The sequence below is a fragment of the Haemaphysalis longicornis genome, unplaced genomic scaffold (assembly GCF_048455015.1).
Source record: "Haemaphysalis longicornis isolate Haplotype H1 unplaced genomic scaffold, Haemaphysalis longicornis Haplotype H1 scaffold_1, whole genome shotgun sequence".
In the NCBI taxonomy this organism is placed as follows: Eukaryota; Metazoa; Arthropoda; class Arachnida; order Ixodida; family Ixodidae; genus Haemaphysalis; species Haemaphysalis longicornis.
The window spans coordinates 53,229,385-53,253,685 of record NW_027526203.1 but is presented as its reverse complement, the minus strand read 5'-3'; the positions used below and the strand labels follow the sequence as shown (position 1 = coordinate 53,253,685).

Here is a 24,301-nt window from a genome sequence, read left to right as displayed (position 1 = left end):
AGTAACACTTGTCATGTTCGGACAAAGAACTTTTCTCACACCGAACAAAGACATGTTCCATGTTCCGAGAGCCAGCCCCACGTTGGGCTCCAGATGTGGGGTTATAGAGGGGTAAAAGTAGGTTGGTTACTTCTCCCTGTAATACCAAAACCGGCGACGAGAGACGCGAATCAGTCTGTCTTCTCGTTTCGCCCTGATAGGCAGCTGCCTCCCACCCCGCGGCTGCGCGCTGTAACGCGTCAACCGCGGAAGACCGTGGCTCAACGGAACAAAGGAAGTGACAAGTGTTTTCGCTCACTGACATTTATCACTGAATAATAAACACACAAAGAGCATGCAGGCTAGCTGGTTGACGGCGAGGATCTAGTTCCTCGCCCGGGCAATTTAAGGAAATCGAGAGGTTCGACTCACGATGACCAGTAACCTCCGGGGCGCCTCAGCGCGCTCGCGTTTGCCTCGCTGGGACGCCGATGGCAGCCATTGTCGCTCTCCTTTTTGCCCCATCCTCGAAGGAAGGACCTCCCCAGGCGGGTCCTGTCGCCTCGCTTCCCGAGCTCCAACCTCCCACCGCTTGCATCCCGCGCGCTCTCGCCGGCCGCAAAACACTCCTTTGGCGAGGAGGTAGATCCCCTCGCTGACGTCTGGCCAAGCAACTTCCCGCGAGAAGCAAGCAGTGCGGTTCCCGAACGAGAGGAAATGCGCTAAGGTCGCGTTCCCACAGTGTACACACAATATTTGTCCAATCGAGGGCAATATGTCCAATGTCCTGTCCAGTCGTCGTCGTTGCAGCACCGGCAGCCACATAGCCAGTTCCGGAGGTCTGGGCTGGTAGTGCCCCTTAGGGCGGGTCGCGTGGCCGTGGATGCTGTTAGTCGAATTTTTTCGGCTGCAGTGCAGGAGTATGCCAACGGTGACTCTGGAATGAGTAGGAAGGCGCATGATGAGGGGTATACGCCCTGGACAGTCCGGAGGTCGAAGGTTAATTCTGGTCCTCGGGTGGTGCGGGATAAGAACGTGGTGTAGCTTAGAGGCACACGGGGACGTGGGGTTAGACGGCGCGGCGGACGACCACAACGTCGGCACCACGCAGGATGCTGACCGTCGTGTCACCTTTTCCCCAGCAAAATCTAGTGGCCTTGTTTGTTTGTTTCGCCTGGAATATTTGTTTCGCGTTTACGTGTCGTTTATTGACATCCATGGTTGTAATGGAGCCGCCAATCCCCGAAGGGGTATGCTTGCAATTGGAGGACAATAATGCCCCGGTGCGCGAGCGCGTGAGTGGATGGAACGCGACGGGAACCGCACTTCAGAGTTTTCCTTTCCCAAAGTATATCATATCATGAATCGGTAATTTTCTGTCAGGTAGAAAATTCTTTTGTTCTCAGCAGGGCCTCTCCTCTCCAGTATACTCTCAAACCCGAAGTGTTCCCCAGGGCTCTGTTTTTTCTCCCGTGCTTTTTAATATTTTCATGAGCTCTATTCCTATACGTCAAGACGTTGTGGGGTCGCCTACGTAAGGCTAGCCTGCGAAGCGAACTTCACCTGCTAGCGTTTACGCAATCGTCCCGCCGTATAACTTGGCGGCTCTCACGCGACTTCCAACCCGCCGTGCGCAAAGTCGCGCGTGGCTCAAGGTTCGGACGAAAAAGGAGACCACGGACTCGCAACAAACAATCAACAGGTTTATTATAGCTAATATCGTTGCGCGTGCAAACAGACCAGCAGCCACAGCAGGGAGGATAGTCCTGTCCTACTGCAGCGTTCTCGCAAGGGAAGACAAAGGGTTTGGCTTACCCAGTGAAGGTCGCGGGGGCGGGTCGTCTCCGGGGTCGGTGCAGGGAAGGTCCTTCTCCCAAGAGGTCGATGAGTCGAAAGCGAGCAGGCCCTCGCTCGCAACCTCCGACCTCGGCTCTCGCCGAGGACCGGTTTTTCCCCAACCTCCTCCCGGAGCTACGAGCGCGCCCTCCGAGGCGTCGCGGAGGAAACAGGAACCGAGACCCGAAACGGGTTGTTACCGGGGTGGTTGGCAATGTACAGCGCAGGCATCCGACTAAAACCCGCCCGCGACCGCCGCCAAATCGGCCTAAACGCACCAAACTATGCTGGCAACGCTGTCGTTTTTGCCTCAAAACGTCTCCAACTTTGGTCTGAAAAATCGAGGGCCTTTGGCCGTGCTGACAACATTGTTTTGCGCATTTCTTGTTGTACATGTACGTCTGTGCGGGCCGTGCTTCTCCCTGCTTCTTCGGCACCGTTTCGACTTAGCGGCCGGACGGCCTGTGCGCCTTCGTGGTTTGGAATCGCAGCTTTTACTCCAACTGAAGTTCCTAGGGTCCTACTGAGCCTCACGTCAGTCTGCGCCTCAGCTTCGACGGCGCAAAGTCGGAGACTTCGCTAGCTCGGTTTCGTGGCCGTCAACGTCGGTGGTAGCAACAAGGTCGTGAGGAGGTAAGTGTTTAGACTTGTCACATCGCCCTTTTCATACGGAGAAGAAAACACACAAGGTGAAGTTTCCTTTAGTGTTCGTGGTAGAAGTGTAGGCTAATTTCAAAGTGGATAAGCTACGTGCCATTTCTTGCGAAAGCACACCCGAAACGCACGCTAGTGTCGTAATGTTTTTCTTTTTTAACTTACAGGCTCATATGCGTAACTGTTGGCTAGAATCTGCTGTGCTGTCACTATGCTTACCACTAGTGACAGTTATTACATGGAGGCTTACTACGTTAACAGCCGTAGTAAGCAGAACAGGGGTTTTAGATTGCACGCACAAATGTAAAGCAAGCAATGTTTCGGAGATATTTATTTCGTATCATGTGTCATCGAGACGCCGCTCACTGCGCTTTCGTTACAGGGGCTGATAGATTTCCACCACAGTCCCAGCATGTGTACGAGTCGCTGATCGGTGACCTGCTCCGTTTCTAAGAGCCAGACCTACCTCAAGAGACTGCTTCTCCAAGCCTTGGCATACAGGGTGCCACTGTTCTCATTGCGGATGTAAGTGTTTAGCCGAATCTGCGCTCCCGAACCTGTTTTTCGTAGACAGTGCAGTGCAAGTATATTTCTGTTGCGGAGCCACATATATTTGTGGCGCGCGTGCGTGCGTGCGTGTGTGTGTGCGTGTATGTGTGTATATCGATACAATTTGCACCTGTCCTCACAATTTCTGTTCTAATTTTTTTTAAACAGAATGGAGAATTTTCAGCGTTTGTATGCAGGAGTTGGAAGATGGAATTTATTTCACGGAATGCATGTCATGACATTCTGTTGGAGGGAAAGCGCAATAGAGATACTTGATGCTTTCAATGAACAAATACTGTGTAGCATGTGGTGGGCCCACTTAACACACTCACGTTTGATTCCCGACAGTTGGTGTTGAGTGTACGTAATGCAGCTGCTTATCTTTTTCAATTGCTATATTCGCACTACAAGGGTTGCTGAGCATGGTCGTTTTATAGGTTATTGAATTGCTAAAGATTGCAATTTACTAAGGTAATTGCACTTCTGAAGAAATTTTCTCAAGCAATGCAAGTGTGGTTTCGAAATTCCAGGAGTCTCGTAGGTAATCAAAGAATAGGTAGCAATCGCTACTTTTCGCTAACACGGGGCACTTCTTGGCCAGTCTCGCATCACTAGACGAGAATTTTTCTCGCATTGCTCATGCTATAGTCATCGTCCTGAGCCTATTTGTGTACACTGTAGAACAAGAACTAAGGCCTGCCTGCTGCATTTCCGATTGCTGCTATCTTGCTTTGTCCATATCCATTTGTTGCCCCAGAGTTTTCTTCTCTCACACCCCTCCACTGAGTGGTGTCTTCTTCAGGCCTCTCGTTCCTTGGTGGCATTGTCATAGGTGTGAGCAAGCTTTCATGCGACAAAAGGTGCTTTCGAACGAGTAGGTCATGCCAAATTCTTTGATGAAAAATTAATCCTGAAAGCAATGTTTGACTTCGATCTTTACGTACAGGTGCCGTCATAAGTGGAGCACGGGAGCTGCGGCCGAATTGTATCGGAGCGCCGTGTAGCTGCACCGGCGGTAAATGAAAGCACGAGAACACGCATGCGCGCCTGCCGACGGCGATAGCCCATCTGTACTTCTCAAACCACTTTTTTTTAACCTGGCTTCAAGCATTGTTCGCAGCATACTGGTCTCGGCGAGAGCGCTGATAGCGTGCACACGTAAAAATAATTGAACGAAAAACTCACTACAAATTCCCGTGACAGCGCGCCGCTTCTCCGGCAGCTGGAAGTGCGCCAGAGACGCTGCCAGAATCGTCTCTGCTATCAGCGCCGTCGCCGAGAGCGGCACTGTGCTGCGAGCAATACTCGAAGCCAAATTTAAAAAGGGGTTTGAGAGGTATAGATGGGCCATCGCCGTCGGCAGGCGCGCATGCGTCTTTTCGTCCTTTCATTTACCGCCGGAGCAGCTACACGGCGCTCCGATACAGTTCGGCCACAGCTCCTGTGCTCCAATTACTTATGACGGCACCTGTACACAGTCACAGTCTGATTTTTTAGATTGTCCAATCATTCAGACACGTCAGTGGCGCTGCCGTCCACCCTATTGTGCCACTGTATAACGACATCTGAAACTTAATATGCTGAAGCCATTCACCATCTGATTTTTCTGACTTTTTGTTTGCCGTGACGAGAGGTTAAAATGGCAATAACCGCAGGATCCCTATTGCTGTTCGCTTTATCCTACAGCTTTCAACTAGAATTTTCATGTACTACCCTCTGCTAACCTCTTTTTTTTTACTTCATATTTTGGCCATGCAGCATATGAAGAAAAGATTAGACGGTAGAAGAGAGAGAAGGGGTACAAAATCACAGGTAGTCAGGAAATTGATGCCCACAACGGAGAAACTTGTGATGCTTCCATGTGAAGGAGGTGAAAGAGCAGGCTCAGAAGAAGTTGTCCAGTGCCAACCTCCTCTGAGCCTGCTCGTTCTCTTCCTTCACATGGAAGCATCACAAGTTACTTCGTTGTGGGCATTTACTGTGCGTTAGATATCTGCTTTTGGCATTTCTTTTTTTGCTCCGACCCTGGTTTCTACACACGATTATTACCAGTGAGATTTCGTTTTCTGTGTACATTCGTTTTTTCAACTGCTCTCACATTCCCTAGAAAGTTTGAACAATTGGTCAGCTTGTTCATTCATTTAATCTTGCATAAAATATTAACTAGAGATGTGCAAACAGGAAATTTCGAACTGTGCATAAAATACACAGGCAGTCGTCAGGACCTGAGGCATTAGATTGTTTATGTATCGATAGGAAAATGGTACAAAAAATGGCAAGTAAACGGCAACCACATGCAGCGACGGCAAAACGTAACTCAATGGGTACAGCAAACTGGTAGTGTGGATGACGGTGACAAGCGAAAATGTTAAAAGCATGTTGCTAAGGGAGTCGACAGCAGAAGGTGACGGGCTGATGCCGCCGCTTGCTTTTTGCTGGACAGAAGCAGCCCACAAGTGAGCAGCAGCGACGAACGACGACAACGCAGGGCATTGGCGGCAGTTTGATCATTGTTTTCACTTGTTGCTGTCACTCGTGCTATCTGTTTGGTGTACCCATTGAGTTAGTTTTCACGTCGCTGCGTGTGGTTGCCCCTTAAAAGATTAAGACAGTATGGCAAGGCAGCCGAATGGAATTTGGCACACCCTGCCGTGGAAAATGCGGTTTCCTCAACATGTTGTGACCAGAGAAATTATACAGTTGGCTACCATTAGTACAAAGTCCGCAACGAAAAAACAGAAGGCACAATAAGCGCATTGCTATTGGTCCGCAACAGTCTTATCTTCTTGGTTTTGTTTTGTTGCCTATTCGAATGTGACACAGCTTGCCGTGATAGTTCAGACTTGTGGTTAAAATTGAAGCCTGAAGCTTTCACCCCGCAAACTGTTACACGGAGCTGTGCGCAACAAAGAAGGTTGAGGGCCTCAAAAGAGAGATGCTTACACTGGCACAAGTCTCAGGTGACCAGCTGCTTTATCAGCTATGCGCTGCCTCGGTTGTGATGGTGCCAACATTGCAGGACACGGCGGTGTTTTGACGCTTTAAAATTTCCAATTTTATCAAGATGCGAAGTTCACCTTGATGCTTTTTATTCGAAATAACTTTCAATTAATCAAAAAATTGGGTTTCAGTTTTAAATTACCAAGCAATTTCTTCTACTGAATTGAATGTAACATTGGTGGGACCTGAGCATTGCTTCCAATTACCCGAAAATTCCAATTAGGTGATGATCAAGAGTCGACTGCATTTGAATGGCTTGCTCCAGGCATTGAAAAGACGTTAGGTACGTTAGTAGTTGGTATGACCTTTACTTTAATGCAAGCATTTCCAGCAAGTAATAAACCTTGATTTCTCACTCATATCACCATATTGATGGGAAACTTCTTTCCAGTTTATAAATTTTGCCCAGGTAGCGTTGCACCTCAGCCAACATTGGCTGCCAGAGTTCCACTCTTGTGCAAGGCTTTTGTGTAGGCTTTCTTGCATGGCTTCGGCGTCGTGCCAAAAAAGCTAACACTAAAGAAAATGCCATGCAGTGAAGCTTGGAAGTTTGCATGTCATGTGGCAGAGCCAACTTTTATTTCTCTATTAATGAGCTGCAAACTTTATCTGCTCCATGAGGATAAATATTTAGTGTTATAAGCAGTGAAGAGCCACTATAATCCCTGGGTACACATGGAGCATGGCTTACAAGGAGAAATAACATACAAAACGAAAGCAAGTCCTTGGTGGCTCCACAACACTGCAGGGCTCCATAGCCTCCCAGCTGAAGCCATCAGATTGCGTGGTATTCATCGGAGCTGTCTGGGGCCCTCATGACTCGTGCCTCGACAGTGCACCAGGCGAACCTATCAGTTTACGTGATGTTTGTCGAAGGTATTATAGTTACTAGCACCGTGTCTCGGTATGGAATATGGTTCGACATCGGGTGCACTGCTAGATTCTGCGCCAGCTAATACAACATATAAATAGACATCTCATTTTTTTAAATGTTTATACCCGTGGTGGACTTACTTCTTTTACCCATTTTTTAACTGTAAAACTGATACTTCACTTAATTATTCTACTACTTCGAGTAAAGTGGATCAGGAAATTTGTAATGCAAGTGAAAGGTGTCGTGACCATACCACTTTTTACATTCTGTCTTGCATGCTCATGCTCCCAGCGCTGCTGCAGCAGCAAAAAAGAAATGTAAGAAAAAACAGAGAAAAACACTTCTTAAAAATGAAAAAGGGCTGGAGTTATACTCTTCCTGACTGGGATAGATTGAACAAACTTCAGAAGCAACCAAATTTCAGAACTGTTCAGCTACAGAAATAATTTCTTGCAACGCAGCTTGCTAAGGCAGTCTGCTTGCCATTTCTTTTTTAGAGCACACCTCTTAAGTGGCCAACGGCACTCAAATTTCACCTCGACCAAATTTATTTTAATGTCTAGTAAGTACCCCCACATCAGCTGGGACACGAGTGGTAGCCCCGTGAACTGCCTCGTTAATCAGTCAGAAGCGTTTAAAAAAGCTCCGCCGTAGACCACGCTGCACCTGCCGGCAGATTGCGTAAACAGCCATGACACGCCTGTGACGCTCCAGCTGACGGTGGCTTCTTCCTCTGGCCAGCCATGCAGCTAGAGAACCGGTCAAGCTCTGCTGCGAACACTTCACCCGTTTGCTGCCCCGTACACCGTCCGGCCGCTCGCTGGATGGCTGCAATGTCATTTTAATGGCCACGCTCTCCTCGATTTCGGTTTCAAAATCGCCGGTTTTTGCTGACTGCTTGCGGCGTCCACACGCGTATTTCAGCCGTTGTATTTTGCATCTTGCTTTCTTTTTCAGCAGACTATACGGAAATGGTGTTTTCAAGAGGTCGAAATTAAGTGCCCGCTTGACTCCTGTGGTTTCGTGTGGCCGTCGACTTTGTTGTAACCGAATGAAGAAGAGGGCACTGGAGATCAATGAGATAGAGCAAGCAGGAAGGCGGAGGAGGAAAGTAAAATGAAAATGTGAAAGGGAGGGCAGTACGCAGAGGCCACGCGAGACATGCTCAGTGGCACCGAGGCGCTGTGAGAAACCCCAGAGTAGCGTCTGCGTCGTGTGTTCACTGATGACACGATCACTTCCTGAGACACAGCAGCTACACGCTGTCACCGAGAAGACTGCAGTTCGCACTGCGCTCCAATTTTGCATTAGGGAGTATCGTATTCTTGAGCCGTCTTTTTTTCTTTGATGATTATTCGTAGCGCAGTGTTCAGAAAAGTTTGCAGTATCTTAGTTTTGTATCATGTTTACTTTTAGCGCACCCAATGCAGATATGCTGCTACCAATAATCTCAAAATCACACACCGTAAACAGCTCACTGCAATTGAAGAACAAAACACACTTGGTCTGCCGACAGTATTCAGCACATTTATTTTGCATTCCGAGTTTTCGAATGATACTTCAGCTTTATATGCACAGAGGGCAAAGGTATCATCAGGCTGGACTCCAGTGTGCCAGTGTATTTTTCCAACAATACTCCAACCATACACAAGAAATCGCTGTTTCTGAACCAAAAGAAAACAAAACAAGGTATTCTTGGTTGCCCGCCGCTTTTCTTGTTTTTTTTTTTGTCAGATTCATAGCTTGTTCTATTTCACCCGTTTGGAGAATGCAGAAATTTGTGGAAGCTTACCTCAGGTGTCACATACACCTGATGGAACATAGCTTGCACCACATGAAAAAGACAGTGAAAACGTGTCTGTTACCAATGGCTGGTCACACAGAAAGGAACGTATAAATGCGGGGCTTTCTTGAAAGAAAACTAGCAGCAAGCCACACAGTCAGCAGCAGCGGCATGACGGAAAAAAGCGCGCTTACCCACCGAAAGACAGCGTACCTAATTAACAATATGTTGTCACCAATACTTAATAAGAGATTAGGTCGAACACTGTATACAAATCTGCTTGTATGCATTTAAAATTTGCCGCCAATCTACCATGCTGTTGCTTCTGCTACAAGCACATTCATGCATCATGATTTGCTACAGCGGATTTCGCGTTTTTGTGGATTAATACCGTGATATTTTGGCTTTCTCAATTACCATTTCATATTTGCTTTCTTTTGAAGCTTAACGAGTACTCAGATCGCAATAACTGTAAGTGGCCGCTAAATTTAGCGGAATGTCGATGCTGGTCTGGTAACATTGATGTAAACAAACATTCAAGATGGCGGCGCCCATGTATGCTTACGGCAATTGAGTTATCGAACTCAAATACCGCTTATTCATTAGCTACGGTCTATATTACGCTGTTTTTGAGCTTACGTGACGCACCCGAAGCCGGAAAAGCTTCGGAGCCTAGCGGTTCTGTACAGTTAACCTGTGTAAAGTACTAATATTAGCCAGTGGAAGAGGCCGAACTGCTTACCGGCGTTGTCGCACGTCCCGTGGCTGTAACTTGGTTGCTTCATTGGGGCTCTTCGATTCACAGTCTCGGACTCACCGTGGGTAGTCCGCGGGTAGTCCGAGGATTCCCCGAAGTCATAGGGATACATGGGAAAATCGAATGCCGGACTGCTTCTCGGGGAGTCCGCGGCGAGTCCGAGACTGGAAATTAAAGAGCTCTACTGTTTGTGGTTGCGCCCTTGTTTTTATAGTACTCCTTGGATGTTCAGGCATGATTTGCAGTCAGTGTAACTTGCCTTGTGGCATCGATTTCGTTAAAAACTACGTAGAATGACCGTTACGATGATGTGCCGATATTCGGATCAAGAACTTGCAGTGACGATGCGATGACGATTGGATGTCTTGCGAGTAACGATTGTGCGAATCAGTCAGTGATCGAATATTATTCTCTAAACATTTAAATTTGATTAAATCTGATTTTTATGGGGTTAAAATTTACGAGTAAATTAGTGTTAACGTATGATCCTATTGGACCGCGGTAAGGCGAGGGCGACACTCGCAAAAATTGCTCACTGCATCGGTGGCGCAGCTGGTTGTGGTGCGGACGTTCAATGGGCGTGTGTAGCGAAAATAAGAAGTTCATTAAACACTGAAAGCGTGCATAATAGCCGAACATAATAGACAGGACGAGACTGCAATAGACGTTTGCATGTTTTGGAACATGCAGTGAGCACCTTGCTCACACATTGGTTGACTTCCACGACCAAACGAATATGGTGCTTTTTGCTTAAGCTATCACGTGTTACTTCACATGGAGTAACCTGGAATGCTATGCTCATACACTGCAGGGTTTCGTTACGTTCCAATGTCCATGCAATTCATCCAGTACCAGCACTCCACTGTCGCTCAGCTGAATGCTGGGGAGTGCCACATTTTATCAGAAAATGTGATGTGTACCTGACTATATCAAAATTTTCCTGTATCCACAGTACAAACGTCAGGAGTTCCTCCACCACAATTTCATCTGGCTAGCCTTACCTTCAGGTGGTGTTGTAGTTGCCAAGGCCAAAATGCATTGGCTCAAGCTATACACAAGTTTATGTATCTTGCCTATGCCACTAGTCATATGTATACAACATATGCTGGCACACATATATACATGCACCAGCATATATGCTTACAGAATGCAATGCATGCCGGATGAGAAAAATTTGTTTACCTTATGTGAATCGATGTGGTAGCGCTCGAACAGTCACTAAGCACTGCTTAGTGGCTGTTACTTATCTTGTTTTGTGCAACTAGTTGAGCCATTATTCTGGGTTCAACACTTCATGATGACCTTGGCATTGTTTACTCTGCGAAGTTCTAAAAGCGTGATAATGAGCACTAATATCAGCTGAATTACATGGCCTCTCTCCCTGAAACTATTGGAAGGTGATAAAGGCGATACACTGCCCTACCACCAGATGATAAGGCCATGTAAGCTGGATCCTGACTATATATACCCTAGCCTCCTCCTCTTACTGCCGTCTCTGTGCAGTTACTGCACTCTCCATTCGTTCTTGCAGCAACTGCTGTATCTAGCATACTCGACGCCCCTGGGCATTGCCTAGAAAAGCTCGTTTGCTCACTTAACATTCTTTCGCTCTGTGAACTTTTGTTATGCCCTGGATGCTGTCCAGCAGAAGGGAAAATGTTTGGGCGTGTTGGTTCATACTCTCACGAGAAACATAGCGCAGTAAAAACAGAATAAGTCGAGGACGGGACAAGTGCAAGGTTTCAACAAATGCTTTATTGCAGGGCCAGCACATATAAAGACACCTGGCTCGTAAGAGGAGGAAATAAAAAAATAAATAAACAACAAAAGATGAGACGAAATCCGCCACATGCCGCCTACACCAAGAAATCAAGCTCTGGCTTTGATAAAGCCACAGACAGTCTACGGACACACTGATCACCAGAACATGCTATCTCACTTGCTTGCACAAGTTTCTCGTCAGCCCAGAGCAGTGGTAATGAAAAACAATTGTCCGGTCGTACATGGGATAACAAAGGTTTCCCGATACACACATTTTACAATGTGCAGCTAGGTGGCTGTTAGTGGGATCAATGTCTTGTTCACAGCCCCGAACAGGCTTTTGGGCTTGTGCAGGTTAACCTGCCTAACGCGTGTGCAAAAACCGGTCTGCTCTAAGCTGGTACGCTGTGGGCATCATGCTGTCTACAAAATTTCACTCTCATGTGGCAGCGACTATACTGGCCAAACAAGCAGATATTTGAATGTCCATTTAAGAGTACAAGAATAAAGTAAGCAGCGTTGCCACTGATGGCCAGCTGGCTGCCCATTGTAAAAAGTGCGTATCGGGGTACCCGTGTTATCCCCTGCACGACGAGATGATTGCTTTGCATTACCACCAGTCTGGACTGACGAAAGAACTTCTGGAAGCAGCTGAGATGGCGAGTTCCGGTGATCAATGCATCAATAGACCATCTATGGCTTTATGAAAGCTAGAGATTTATTTCTTGGTGTAGGCGGCGCGTGGTGTTTTTTGTCTCATCTTTCGTTGTTCGTTTTGATGTTTTCCTTTCTTTCTCTCCTATTATGAGCCAGATGTTTTTATAAGCGCAGGTCCTGCAATAAAGCATTTGTCGAAAGTTAGCTCTTGCCCCAGCCTCACCTTGTCCTTTGTTTCTACTGCACTGTGTTTTCTCTGTGGTCTAACATTGTTACTCTCTTTTTTTCTGTCTTGCACGTCACTTTTTTGTTCCATGCCCATTGACTCCACAGTTTGACAAAATAACAGATGCGATTCGATAAGGTAGGGCACCTACCAAGCTTGGGCTAAAATTTATCCGTATTACTTGCATCACTACACGCCGTCAAAGCCGCCACTAACTCGGGGGAGGCGCCGCACCCCGCTAAGGAGAGGGTGGGGAACAATGGGCGGGATCACGACTGTGCTTACAAGAAGATGTGGACCTCACTAATGTAAGAGTCATGAAGTGGTGCAGCTTCTTATGTGCAACAGTTACGAATAAGTAGAATGCCGCTGTTTCTGTTCCACATCATCATTCCTTCCCTCGGGTCTTGCCATCCTTGTCATGCTGGCCATGCCATCCAGCAAGATGAAGAGAACACACCTCCCTTCCAAAGGGGCAATGTTATGTCACCCATGCCTCCATTAAGGAGTGCATGTGTGTTTGCTAATGCATACGTGAAATCGAAGTGTGGTGTGTCCTGCAATCATTTAAAAGGAGAAATTGATTTTTTTCCCCTGCAATCCCTTGTCTAACTCTCACTGCACATTTTTTTTTCTTTTGCCAGCAGGGAGCCACAAGCCAGGTAGCAACAAACTTGGTGCAGATTGGTACCACTGGTGGTGTGTCCCTGGAGCGAGCCAAGAACTTCTGTTCGTGGTCAGCGGGGTAGAGTGTCTCATCTGTTTGAGCGGTGGACTGGAGCCATGGCACTTGCAGAGCAGCAAGAAGAAAGCGATTGTTGTGGAGCAATTCAGTGACATTTTGTTGCTCATGCCCTGCCAAAGGGCACAAAGAAAAGTTTTATGAAGAGTTACTGACACTGCTAAACTTTTTTCTTTGCGTGTACATATATGACAGTACTTCGTGGTGCCTTGCATCATTCAGCACTGCATTTTAGCTCTGAAAGAATTTCTAGCTCTGTTATAAGGAATTTTAAGTTTACATTGCTGTCAGCACATATATTTAAGAAGCTTGCTTTCTTTTCCGTACAGCAGTTAAAATTTGTAGGTTAATGCACGGAAGCCATACTTGAGCTGTAATGCATACCGTAGTTGCAGACTATCGGCTAATTAAACCAGTTGGTGCAATAATGTTGTCTAAGACTTTGCGCACGAAGGCAATTTTGTTTGCCTTCATAAGAAAAACAGCTGCTCTAGAAATGCACACCTCGTGCAACTGTTTTAATGACAGCGGCGGAGTGAGGAATGAGTTTAAAAAAAAATTGAGAGGGGGTTTATGAAAAACAGTTTTGCTCCGACCGACTTTATATACAGTGACCTCCCATGCTCGCTGATGCCAAATGTTTTTTTTTCTCCTTGTTTGGCCTTTTTTAGTTCTTTCCTATGCCAGTGCACCGGCTTGTGCTGCTTGTGATCCCCATTGAAGCATTGTGAGCTATTTGTCCGGCCTGTTGTCAATGGTATTTCGCCTCCTCCTCAGTTTGTTGCACTTTTTATAGGCTCATTGACACTGCGCCAAGTACACCTGTGGGCTCGACAGTGTGCTTCAGTGAATCACTTTCTAAATGCGAAAATATTACTTGCTATGTTGCGAAACGCTTGCACCCGGTCGGTGTCCACAGAATGCACATTCGGATATTGTCTGCAAAAAGCGTCCACAACAGCTGACAATTTCCTAATGCATTCCTAACATTCCATGTCACAGAATGGTGCGCACATCCATGGAATTCCATGGATGGTTGTTCCATGGCATGGACCAGAAAGAAATAAACAAGAAGCACTTGGTGTGCACTGTTGCATATACTGTTGCAGAAAAAGAAACATTTGGCGCTTGCTCAATTCCGATTTCCTTGCAACACGCTCCGTAAAACATGCAACACAAAAATAAATGTGCATTCAAATAAATTGCTACTGCAGTCTTTGTTGGCCCTCTGCTTCAGTCGAGGCAGTGCCGCAGCAGCATGGATAGTGATTCTGTAATGAGTGGCTGCACCAAGTTCACTGTCAGGATTGTAGGCTATAGGCGGCATTGGCGGAACGCTCGACAACAAACCGAGCCATAAAAGAAGCTGTCGCGCTCTCACCCTGTTAGAATATGGTGAGATCCTGTGCAATTTTCTTGCGTTGCACTTTGAGTCAACCCGATGGTTTACTGTTGCATACAGCTGAGCAAGGCCAGCAGTGGCATGGCAAAAGCATTTTCTTTTTTCTTTGGTTCTTATCGCTTTGGTATACGGGCGTGGCTCAAAAAGATATCACAAAGATAACTATGTGTACGGTTCTCATCGCCGGCCCTGACCAGGGCCAACTCTCGTATACCCAACTTTGCCATTTGTAGGGCTGGCGAGCCACCTTGAGGACGGTGCTACAAGAGTGGCACAGTTTATGTGAAAGAGCCGCAGCCCCTGACGAAGTTTGGATCAACTAGTGCTCCTGCAGCTGGAAAATTGTTATGCTCCCGCGCAAGAATGACGGCATTTCCCTGCTTTAAATGGCCAATTTGGAAATGCTTTGCACAAACTCAAGCGTTTCCTGTCAAATTTCGCATGTGCGCAAATGAGCGTCACGCCAAAAGAAAGCTTCTCCATGTAGAGCCAAGGTTAGTAAAGGTTATGAATGTTTGAATGAATGGGAATGCTCAAAAATTAATAATGGTAGTCGAGCCAGAAAGTGTGGTACCCGTGTGGTTTAGTTGTATACGTTGACTTTTCCATTGGTGAGAGTCAGGTCTGGACGAGCCATTGTATTCTAGGTGCTGACTGGTGATATACATACTAACTAGAACGGTCGGTTGTTATTGGTACAGCCACTGCATTTCGTGCCAACAGTCACTCTGTGAGCAAAGTGAAGCTGGTGAGGTTGGAGATTATTTAGCACCACCTGATGGAGTGCGCCGTCCCTACCCAGCAATTTTCAGCTTGCTGGCCCTCATTGTCGCCGGTTGCCATGGGAAGGTCGCTATCTATGAAGCCAGCCTGGTTTTAGCCGCAGCGGAGTAAAAAAAACAGCGCAGAAGGAAAGATCCTTTCATTCATCCTCTTCACCTGACCATACACATAATCCACATGGATTATAAGTGTATTGTTGTTGAAGTGCAGTTGCAGCATGCCAGGATATAATTTTGAATGGGCACGTGTTTTCCTCTCATGGCTATTGCTATTCTTTCTGGTGCCTATAGTTTTGTTTTGTACACCTCATTGTAACCACACAAATGGCGTGTACAGTGCATTTGTGTAAATAAAATTTATTCACAAGAGCGATTCCTTTTCTTGTGTTGCACCTTTTCAATAGTTTGCATCTACTTGTCCAAGTGTCAGTCCTACGAGTAACCTTCATCGCCAGGTCCTGCCTAACAGATTAAAATGAAAATATGGCAGCAAAGCAAGTCATCAAACCTACTTTATTTTTCACTAAGTGCATACAGAAAATTTTCACTGAAGAACTGTCTGTTGGTCTGTGTACACTAGCTGGCCGGAAAGGCCTCCATGGAAGTATTACAAATTGAAGGAGCTCCCATTCGTAACATGACTGGGACAACAACTCGATAGAAATGTTTACAGAGGTGGCACAACTTTGCACTGCTACAAAGAGCGTTGCCTACCTGTCTGCTATTTTTGTCTGAAAAGGCAATATCTGGTGTACACCATGGTTTGCTCACTGTTGAAAACAATACCCCAAATTCTGAAAGGCTGCAATAAAATAACACTGGCCTGTCAAAGCAGCACTAAATTTTTGAGTCGTAATATTATAAAATCTGAAAGTAAAGGTCCTATATTGGTCTATGTAATTGAGCAACCCCAACAGCTGAAACTTATACCCTTTTTGTGTGTGTGGGAGGGGGGGGGGGGTGGAGAGAGGCTTGGTTCAACTTGTGTGCCGAAGCTGCACATGCACCTCGAAGCACACCATATTGGGGGCTTTTTTGACTACTTGGGGACCTTGAAATGTGCAGCAAAATCTCTACACACAGGTTTTCTTTTTCGCCTCTACCAGAAAAATGGCTGCCATGGCTGGGATTGAACCCACATCTTCGATCCTGTCAGTGAAACATCCTAGCCGCTGGGCCGTTACAGTGGGTAGTACATAATGGTTTTAATTTAAACTGGATCTATTTCTTGTTAGCAGAAACGTAATTTAAAACAGAACAAAAAGTGGTTTTGGTAATTTTTGCTTGCATCAATAACCTTCTAAGGTTCCCTACAGAACGCACAGCTCCTTAAGTTGTATCAAGCTATAGAACACATGGCAGATCCTGAAGACGTTTTTCAGAAGATCGCAAAATAGAGACCCACGATTAAGGCAAATGTGTTATCCAAACTTATATGGACCGAGCTTTCAAAATGTAAGTAGTGAGAAAATGCGATGGAACACATGAACGCAATAGCCTAGAAACTTCTAACAGCACCTCTAAAGTGAGTGACCTAGCGTAAATTATGCTGTGTTTTTCCTATTTTGATTATGCCTCAGGCAGGGCCACATTAGTCAGGAAAGCCAGCTTGCAAATGTGACGTCCGGCTGGATATCACAGGTGCCACGCATGTATACCTCAGTTAACGCTATTTTGCTACTATAGAGAGCAAATGGCAGATTTATGCTGTACGCTTCTTCTATCCGAAGTGAAATTTTACCGTTCTAGGTATTCAAAATTTACGAACAGAGCTATAAAAGTTTGCTCTGCCATACAACATGCAATCCTTCAAGCTTCACCACAACGAATGCCTGTTTGGGTCGGCTTTTCTGCACGACGACTAAGCCTTGCAAGAAAGCCTAATGCAAGCAACACCTTGAGCAAAGCCAGAGTGGTAACTCTGCTGTACAGTAACTGAAGTGGAATGTTACCTGTGCAAAGTTAATAAGCCGGAAAGAAGTGTCCGGCCAGTGGGATGGCATGAACGAGAAATTGAGTTATTACTTGTTGGCTATGCCTCGGTAGCATACTGGTCCTAGTAGGCATGCATAGCAAGGGCCTTATTTCAATGACTGGAGGGGCTGCAGCCCGTCAAATATACTTCTATTTAGAGCACGTTGAAGAACCCACATGTCTCCAAGAAAATGTGTGCCAAACTTTTTTCACTGCTCCAGTCTCTTATTCACCTTTTTTTTTGTACCATTTCTAAATCAGTGCACAAACTCTACATGTCAGGTTGTGATTAACCAATTTATCTTTTCTCTCTCTTTGAGCTCTGCTTTCAAAGCTGTAAACACGCTAAATCAATGATATTCAGTCGAACATATTTTATTCCATCTGCAGTCACTTTTTCTATTCGTGTGTGATTTGCGGTACAAAATTTGATATTTGTACACCCCTGCAAAAAGGTGTATCGCAGGAGTAGTAAATCTAATTTCTTTGGAGGAAGTGGAAGTTTTTTTTTTCCCCAATCTGAAGCAACGCGCACAGCATGCTTTTTCTGTAAATTACATACCCTCCATTATAGAAAAAAAGAATTTGGCAGTCGTTTGATTTCAGTGTGTGAGTAGTAGCGCTTGAGCGGGGGAAGCACAGTTTGATTATCGTTCTGATTTTTTTTTTGTTCAGACTGACGAGTGTGACACTGAGCATTGATATCAGTTGAAATACTTTGCCTGTCCACCCGTGAGACTATTTAGCTTGCAGAGCCAATGCACTGCACGAATATGAGGCAATAAAGCCGCAAAGGCCGGACAGCGGATATATTGTAAGAAAACTAAGCTTGAGCTCCCCGCTTCTCACAGTCAGCGGCTGTCCTCTTTGCTGTTTTAGTAAATTGACCACTGGTTGTGCTCAGCTCTCTTTTCCCAAACCTTCACGCCTCTACTCCAGTTAAGACGAACTCCATGAATAGGATGAACAACACTTTTGCTTGCTTGTAACATCCACAACGCAAAAACCTCAGCTTAAAAGAAATTTCTGGTAATACATATTTTTACGGTTTCCTCGAGTTTGTCTTAATGAGCGTCTACTGTATATATGCTCTACCCTACCCTCCTTACTGTCGTTCTGTGTATCCTGTGCAGCTACAGCCCTTACTAAGTGGGCCCAGATGGAACCCGCTTGTCTTTAGCGTGTGTGAATAAGACGCAGCATAAGTTGCTCTTCCTTTGGTTTTTTTCTTTTCTTTAAATGGCTAATTTGGAAATGCTTTGCACAAACTCAAGCGTTTCCGTCGGAGGGGTTCGGCTTTTGAGGCACCAGACACGTGCATGAATATCTCGTGGTCAGCCTCCCTAGTGCGTGTGCACTAATAATACCCTGCCCTTGCCAATCCTCGAGTGGGCATGCGCCATTCTTCAGCACACTTGCACACAGTTGGTCGTAAGAAGCATGCTAAGCTTCTTGTTAAGTGTGTGATGAGACACCCTTGACTTGACAAGTTTACATCAGCCAAATGACCTAAATTATTAGGGACCATTTGAAAACACGCACTTTCGGTAGAAAATTACCCAGGCTGTTTCATTGCAAAGGTTGTAATTGTGTACCCAAATTGATAAACAAAAATAGCGGAAGGAAGCTGTGGTGTAATGGCACATTAAGTTTGTATCAAATGAAGGAGAACAATATGTGAGTGAGACCCCTCTTTATCAATCTACTCTAAGGAATGTGCCTTCTTAGATAAGTTCTTTTTGTGTGCGCTCTGGTCGAATGCTTGTGGCCTTTTGTTAATGCTTTTCTCATACATGATGGACATACCCTAAATAAATCAGTTGCAAGTAGCGTCCGTCCTGTTAGTTCAATCCTGGGTGATTTGGTATAAAACAGCGCCTCATCCTAACGCCAAATACAAGCATAAAACAGCGCGGCACTTTTCTGTTGTGTATGTCTTTGTACCTACCTTGCTGAAATTAATAAGCGATGCAGGCATCATAGTGGGTAGCACAAGCCACATGCAGTAACTAGAGCTTCTATGTACAGTTAAAATGCATTGTCCGTTTCCTTGTTCACCCTTCGCACTAACTTAAGATTACATGCTTTTTTAGATTCTTCTAAACTGAACACAAATGCTGGCACACGTCATATTATGCAACGACTAAAGATCCAACAGGCTAGAATACACTACAAATTCAAACAGACTTGACAAGCTGATACACTACAAACATACCGAAGCGGAGCTTGCAGGCTCTAGTAGAATGAGGTTATTCATAGAAGTCCTGGGTAATTAGTCACTATTGCTAGGCATATTCCATCACAACTACGAGATAAAAGTGACGGCCGGAAGCACGCCGGCTAATACACGAAGAAGCACAGGCACCAATGTCGAAAGCTTGCAGGGAGCGTAAAGCTAGCCTTCCACTCTCCGATTCCTTGGCACAAACGGGTGGCGGTGCTGCACCAAATGCACCAAGGTGAGCCAACTTCACACAAGGATCGCACGGAGAACACTCAGCAGCAGTTTGATGAAAGCAACCAGCAAGATGGGCACATTTCCGGCGCTGCACAGTGGACATCGGCTTCTTCTGTAGATCGGCTGATGCGCGATACCCGCTTCTAGGTTCTGTAGTGCTGGGCCGTGCTGTGCAGCATCACAGCAGACCGCAGCGACTAAAACCCACGACCGGAGCCGGTCGTGCTAAAACCCGCCCGCAACACGGTCGTTGTTCCGGGCGCGTTGCAAGTGTTGCCAGCATAGCCATGAGGGGCAGCGTCCAGCGTCGGTCGCGGTCGGAACAAATCAGTGTTGCCAGCACGCGTTTCTCGAGTATGCTGGCAACAACGTCCGGTCAGCGGGCGGGTTTTAGTCGCTTCGCAGCGCAGCGCATTGCTGCGAGAAGGTTGCCCCCGTGCCGGCCGCGTCAGCCGGCTTGGCCATAGCCGCCGGCGTGCGCTCGAAGTGGGAGAGAGGGCAGGGCGCGAGTGCGCTCCCCACACCCCCCCCCTCCTTAAGAATCCTCTCCACCCGTGGCGACTCCGCAGGAACCTTTATTCATTAAAAAAACAAATCTACTCTCTTTTTTTTAAGCTAGCTCTCCAACATTGCCTCGAGCATGTCGACCTCGCTGGCCGACAGCCCGTCAATCAGGCCGACCTCGCGGCCGGCCGGCTCCCAGGGGACCGCCGGCAGCACGGGGCCCGGGGGCGCCTGGGCCAGGGCTCCAGCAGGCCCGACTCCGGCGGCCTGCATGGGCGGCAAGTATGGGGCTGGGTGCTGATGCTGCAGGCTCGCTGCGGGCGGGTCCGGGAGCCCGTTCGGGGCAGCGGCAGCAGGCGGCAGGACGGGGGCGGCGGCTCCGGGCGGTACATCCGGGGCGGCGGCCACGGGCGGTAGGGCCGGGGCAGCGGCGAGAGGCCGCGGGCCCGTAGCCGGGGCCGGCGGGGGTCCTGGGCGGAGGCGTGGACTGTTGCCACCTGCAGGACCCAGAGCGCAAACTCCGGCTCCTGGGCCGCCCTCCGGACCATCAACTGAGCTGCGGTTCCGCCGGGCCCCTGGGGTGGTGGTGGTGGTGGTGGTGGTGGTGGTGCGGTGGCCGAAGAGGAGGCGCCCGCCGCCTGCGTCCGGGCCCGGTGAAGGGGCCCCGTACGGTGGCATGGGTGCAGCATTACCGCGCCGCATCCGCACAGCCGGGCGCCCGGTGGAAGGGGCAAGGAAGCCCCCTCCGCAGCCCGGTCAGCGTCCGCCACCGTCCGCCCCTGGAATGGCCGGAACAGGCGCTCCGGCGCCATCCCGACCCGGGCCCGCTCCTGGCGCCGCCACGGCCTCCAAGAGGCGTACGCCACCGGCGCCTCAGTGCCGGCCTGATGCGTCCAGGTCGCCACGTCGGACGACGAAGGCCGCTGAGGCGGCTGAGGAGCCGGGCCAGTCGATCGCGGCGAGCCGCGCTGCCGGGCCGGAGAGCGAGCGGGCCGGCGGGGCGAATTCGCCTGCCGGCGACGGGGAGAATGGGGCGGCCGCTGAAGGGAGTTGCTGGAGGCCATGATTCCAAACTGCAAACACCCCCCCAAAAAGAAACATACATGACGCTGCGCTGGCAGCACGTGCTGCCTCGTCGTGCATGTATCCCGAGCGAAATCGATCAGGGATCAACGCAAGACGTCCTACGTTCACATAAACGCCGCCTTACGAGCAAAGTATTCGCATGCGCGTGCACAGAAAACATTCAGTAAAGCCCGTACTACATGAAGCGATTTCGCCTGCGAATTCGCTGATGCGGCGCCGCTCATGCGGCAAAACCACCTGCTTTCGTTGCTGCGGCAAAGTGACAAACATTTGAAGCGGTCGAGCAAACGCCGCTCGTGCGGCGTGTGCGGCGTAGAGGGGCCGGACCTGCGGCCAATAGGAGCACAGCTCGGCACCACTTGCACGCTTGGAAACCAGATGGCGTTGCTTGTATGAGCGCGACAAAAGCGCGGGCACACCAAAACGTTTGTCTTTTCTGCTGTGTGTGCGTATATTGATAAAGAATTGGCGATTCTTATATAAAACCGCATATAAACTTATATTTACTGCAAACCAGGCAGAAACAACTTGCCAAGAAAGTAGAATAAAACCACCCTTGTTAAAATCACAACAACCTTTGCTGGTGGCAAACTTAATTCAGTCTGCAAACAAGGGGCATCTGAAATGCGAAAATCGCGGCGTTCGCAGGCCCCATGTAGACGACAATTCCAGGCATTGCGAACTTCGCAAGTGCGAATGTTCGTTCCAGCGGATTCGCAGGCGAAATTCGCTCCATGTAGAACGGGCATAAGGCGTGCACTCGCGCAAGAACGGTTAGGGTTTCTGCCTGTTGCGCAAGTCGTAGCGCTCTACCGGGCTCGTTGGTCGGCCCCCGTTTCGGCGCTGAGCTGGCGGTCGGCGGAGGAGCGCATTCTCCCCCCACTCGCTTCCTCGCGCTGAGTAGCGCTTGAGGTCGCACACATGTACGGGCCCACCTGTCGGTTTCCCCTTCATGTCCACAAGCCTGTACACAAGTGAGAAACCTTTTCTCGGACTCGGTATGGCCCTGTCCACTTTTTTGCCTGTAAGTCGTAAGTCTCCTGTAAGTCGCCATGTAGGCCTACAGAGTGAGGTACACGAGTTTCGATGGTTATACCAGCGAGGCTGGAGATCTGCAGAAGACGGTTTACAGCAGCAAGAGACGATACGATGACCATAAGGCTGCCATCTTCGTTCAAACAATGAATCAAGACTTTTTCCTGGGCGGCTGTCACGACCTCCGCTGCCAAAATGTTCGGGTTGACTCTCCGAATGAGCATCCTACTGCTGTCGGTTGAAACACAACGGGAATACCGACGTTTCGTTTTACATGCAAAGCATCTCTTGCTCTCGGCTCCGTCGTCCGTCGTCCGCCGTCCGTCCATCCACCGGCCCAGGAAGACACCGGCAACGATGCCGCTCCAGGAGCCCTTTAAGGGGAAGCGTGCTCGTCTCGTGCCGGCCTGGGAATACACCGGTAACACTGTCGCTCCAGGATCTAATGGTCGGGGGTATGTCCCTCCCTTGTTGTGGCGCCGTCCACACCCCCACTGCGCATGCTCGGCTCATCTCGGGCCGGCCCAGAAAGACACCGGTAACACTGGCGGTGCAGGAGCCATTAAAGGGTAAGACACCACCGGGCGTTCAGCAAGCCGAGCATGCGCAGTGGGGGTGTGGGCGACGCAACAACGACAAGGGAGGGACATAGCCCCGTCGCATCTCATAAAATTACACCATCTTCCCGTAGGGGAACCCTGAGTAGTATGCGAAACAGCCATGCACTCAATGCAATTTCCCATTTCGTAGTTCTGTTAAGTGAAAAGTGTGGTAGTTACCATTGAAACCAAACTGAAAATATAACGGTAGCTACGTACCTCAACCTAACGGAAACGACGAACTGAAAACTAATGGGCACTTCAATCGACCCCATGGCTGCTTTGCATACTACTCAGGGCCTCCTACGGGAAGATGGTGTAATTTTTTTTGCACGTGACAGGAGCGAACGCTACCTTGTCCATTTGAACCACGTCGTCAGGAGAATTGTCAGAGTCCTTCGGAGCTGGGTCAACTTCACGCTTTTGCGAGGCTTGCGGGCATTGAGGGTCCGCAGGGATGTTGCATGACATAGCAGATGAAGACTGGTTTGGCACGCTTCTGTCAAGGTTTTCCATTATGGCGGCATGGAGCGGAGATGATGGCGGTACACCGTTGTGACACAGAGTCCGCTCACTGCTGCGGGCGAGCCGCTTGACGCGGTGGGCCCACTTCCTGGGAATCACTGTAATGTTGGGAGGTGACAGCGCAGTAGAAGACGGCACTGAAAGCGTTACACATACAGAAAAAGCGAAGAATTCGCAGAGTGGTTATGTTGATCGTACAGATTTTAGGGAAATCCCCAAGGTGGAGTAAGTTACTGTAAAGGAAAGTTTGACATCCACCTAAAGGCAGCCATACGGCTACAAAGGAAAGCTATATAGCTTTCTCGGAAACTTCGCAGTTGAAGAAAACTTCGTCCTGGTCCCGGATTCGAACCCGGGACCACTGCTTAATCGGAGCAGTCGCTCTACCAACTGAGCTAACCAGGAGGCTAGTCGTTAGTAGCGCGAAAGCGAATTGACCAACAACTCGAATTGATCAACAACTCACTTCGAGTTGTTGATCAATTCGCTTTCACGCTACTAACGACTAGCCTCCTGGTTAGCTCAGTTGGTAGAGCGACTGCTCCGGTTAAGCAGTGGTCACGGGTTCGAATCCTGGACCAGGACGTATTTTTCTTCAACTGCGAAGTTTCCGAGAAAGTTGTGTAGCTTTCCTTTGTAGCCGTATGGCTGCATTTAGGTGGATGTCAAACTTTCCTTTAGAGAAACTTACTCCACCGTGGAGATTTCCCCTAAAATCGGAACGATTAACACCTGTCCTTCACTTCGAGTTGTTGATCAATTCGCTTTCGCGCTACTAACGGCTAGCCTCCTGGTTAGCTCAGTTGGTATCGCGACTGCTCCGGTTAAGCAGTGGTCCCGGGTTCGAATCCTGGACCAGGACGAATTTTTCTTCAACTGCGAAGTTTCCGAGAAAGCTGTATATCTTTCCTTTATAGCCGTATGGCAGCATTTAGGTGGATGTCAAACTTTCCTTTACAGAAACTTACTCCACCTTGGGGATTTCCCCTAAAATCTGAACGATTAACACCTGTCCTTCACTTCGAGTTGTTGATCAATTCGCTTTCGCGCTACTAACGACTAGCCTCCACGTTAGCTCAGTTGGTACAGCGACTGGTCCGGTTAAGCAGTGGTCCCGG

At 48.2% G+C, this 24,301-nt stretch overlaps 1 long non-coding RNA gene across 1 annotated transcript; it reads left to right on the top strand.

Moving 5' to 3' along the window:
- The first annotated feature begins 2,131 nt into the window (after positions 1–2,131).
- On the top strand, positions 2,132–15,366 carry LOC144176335 (uncharacterized). The gene is made up of 3 exons (XR_013323793.1): positions 2,132–2,448; positions 2,852–2,994; positions 12,721–15,366. It is a non-coding gene; the product is annotated as an uncharacterized LOC144176335 (long non-coding RNA).
- Positions 15,367–24,301: the final 8,935 nt, after the last annotated feature.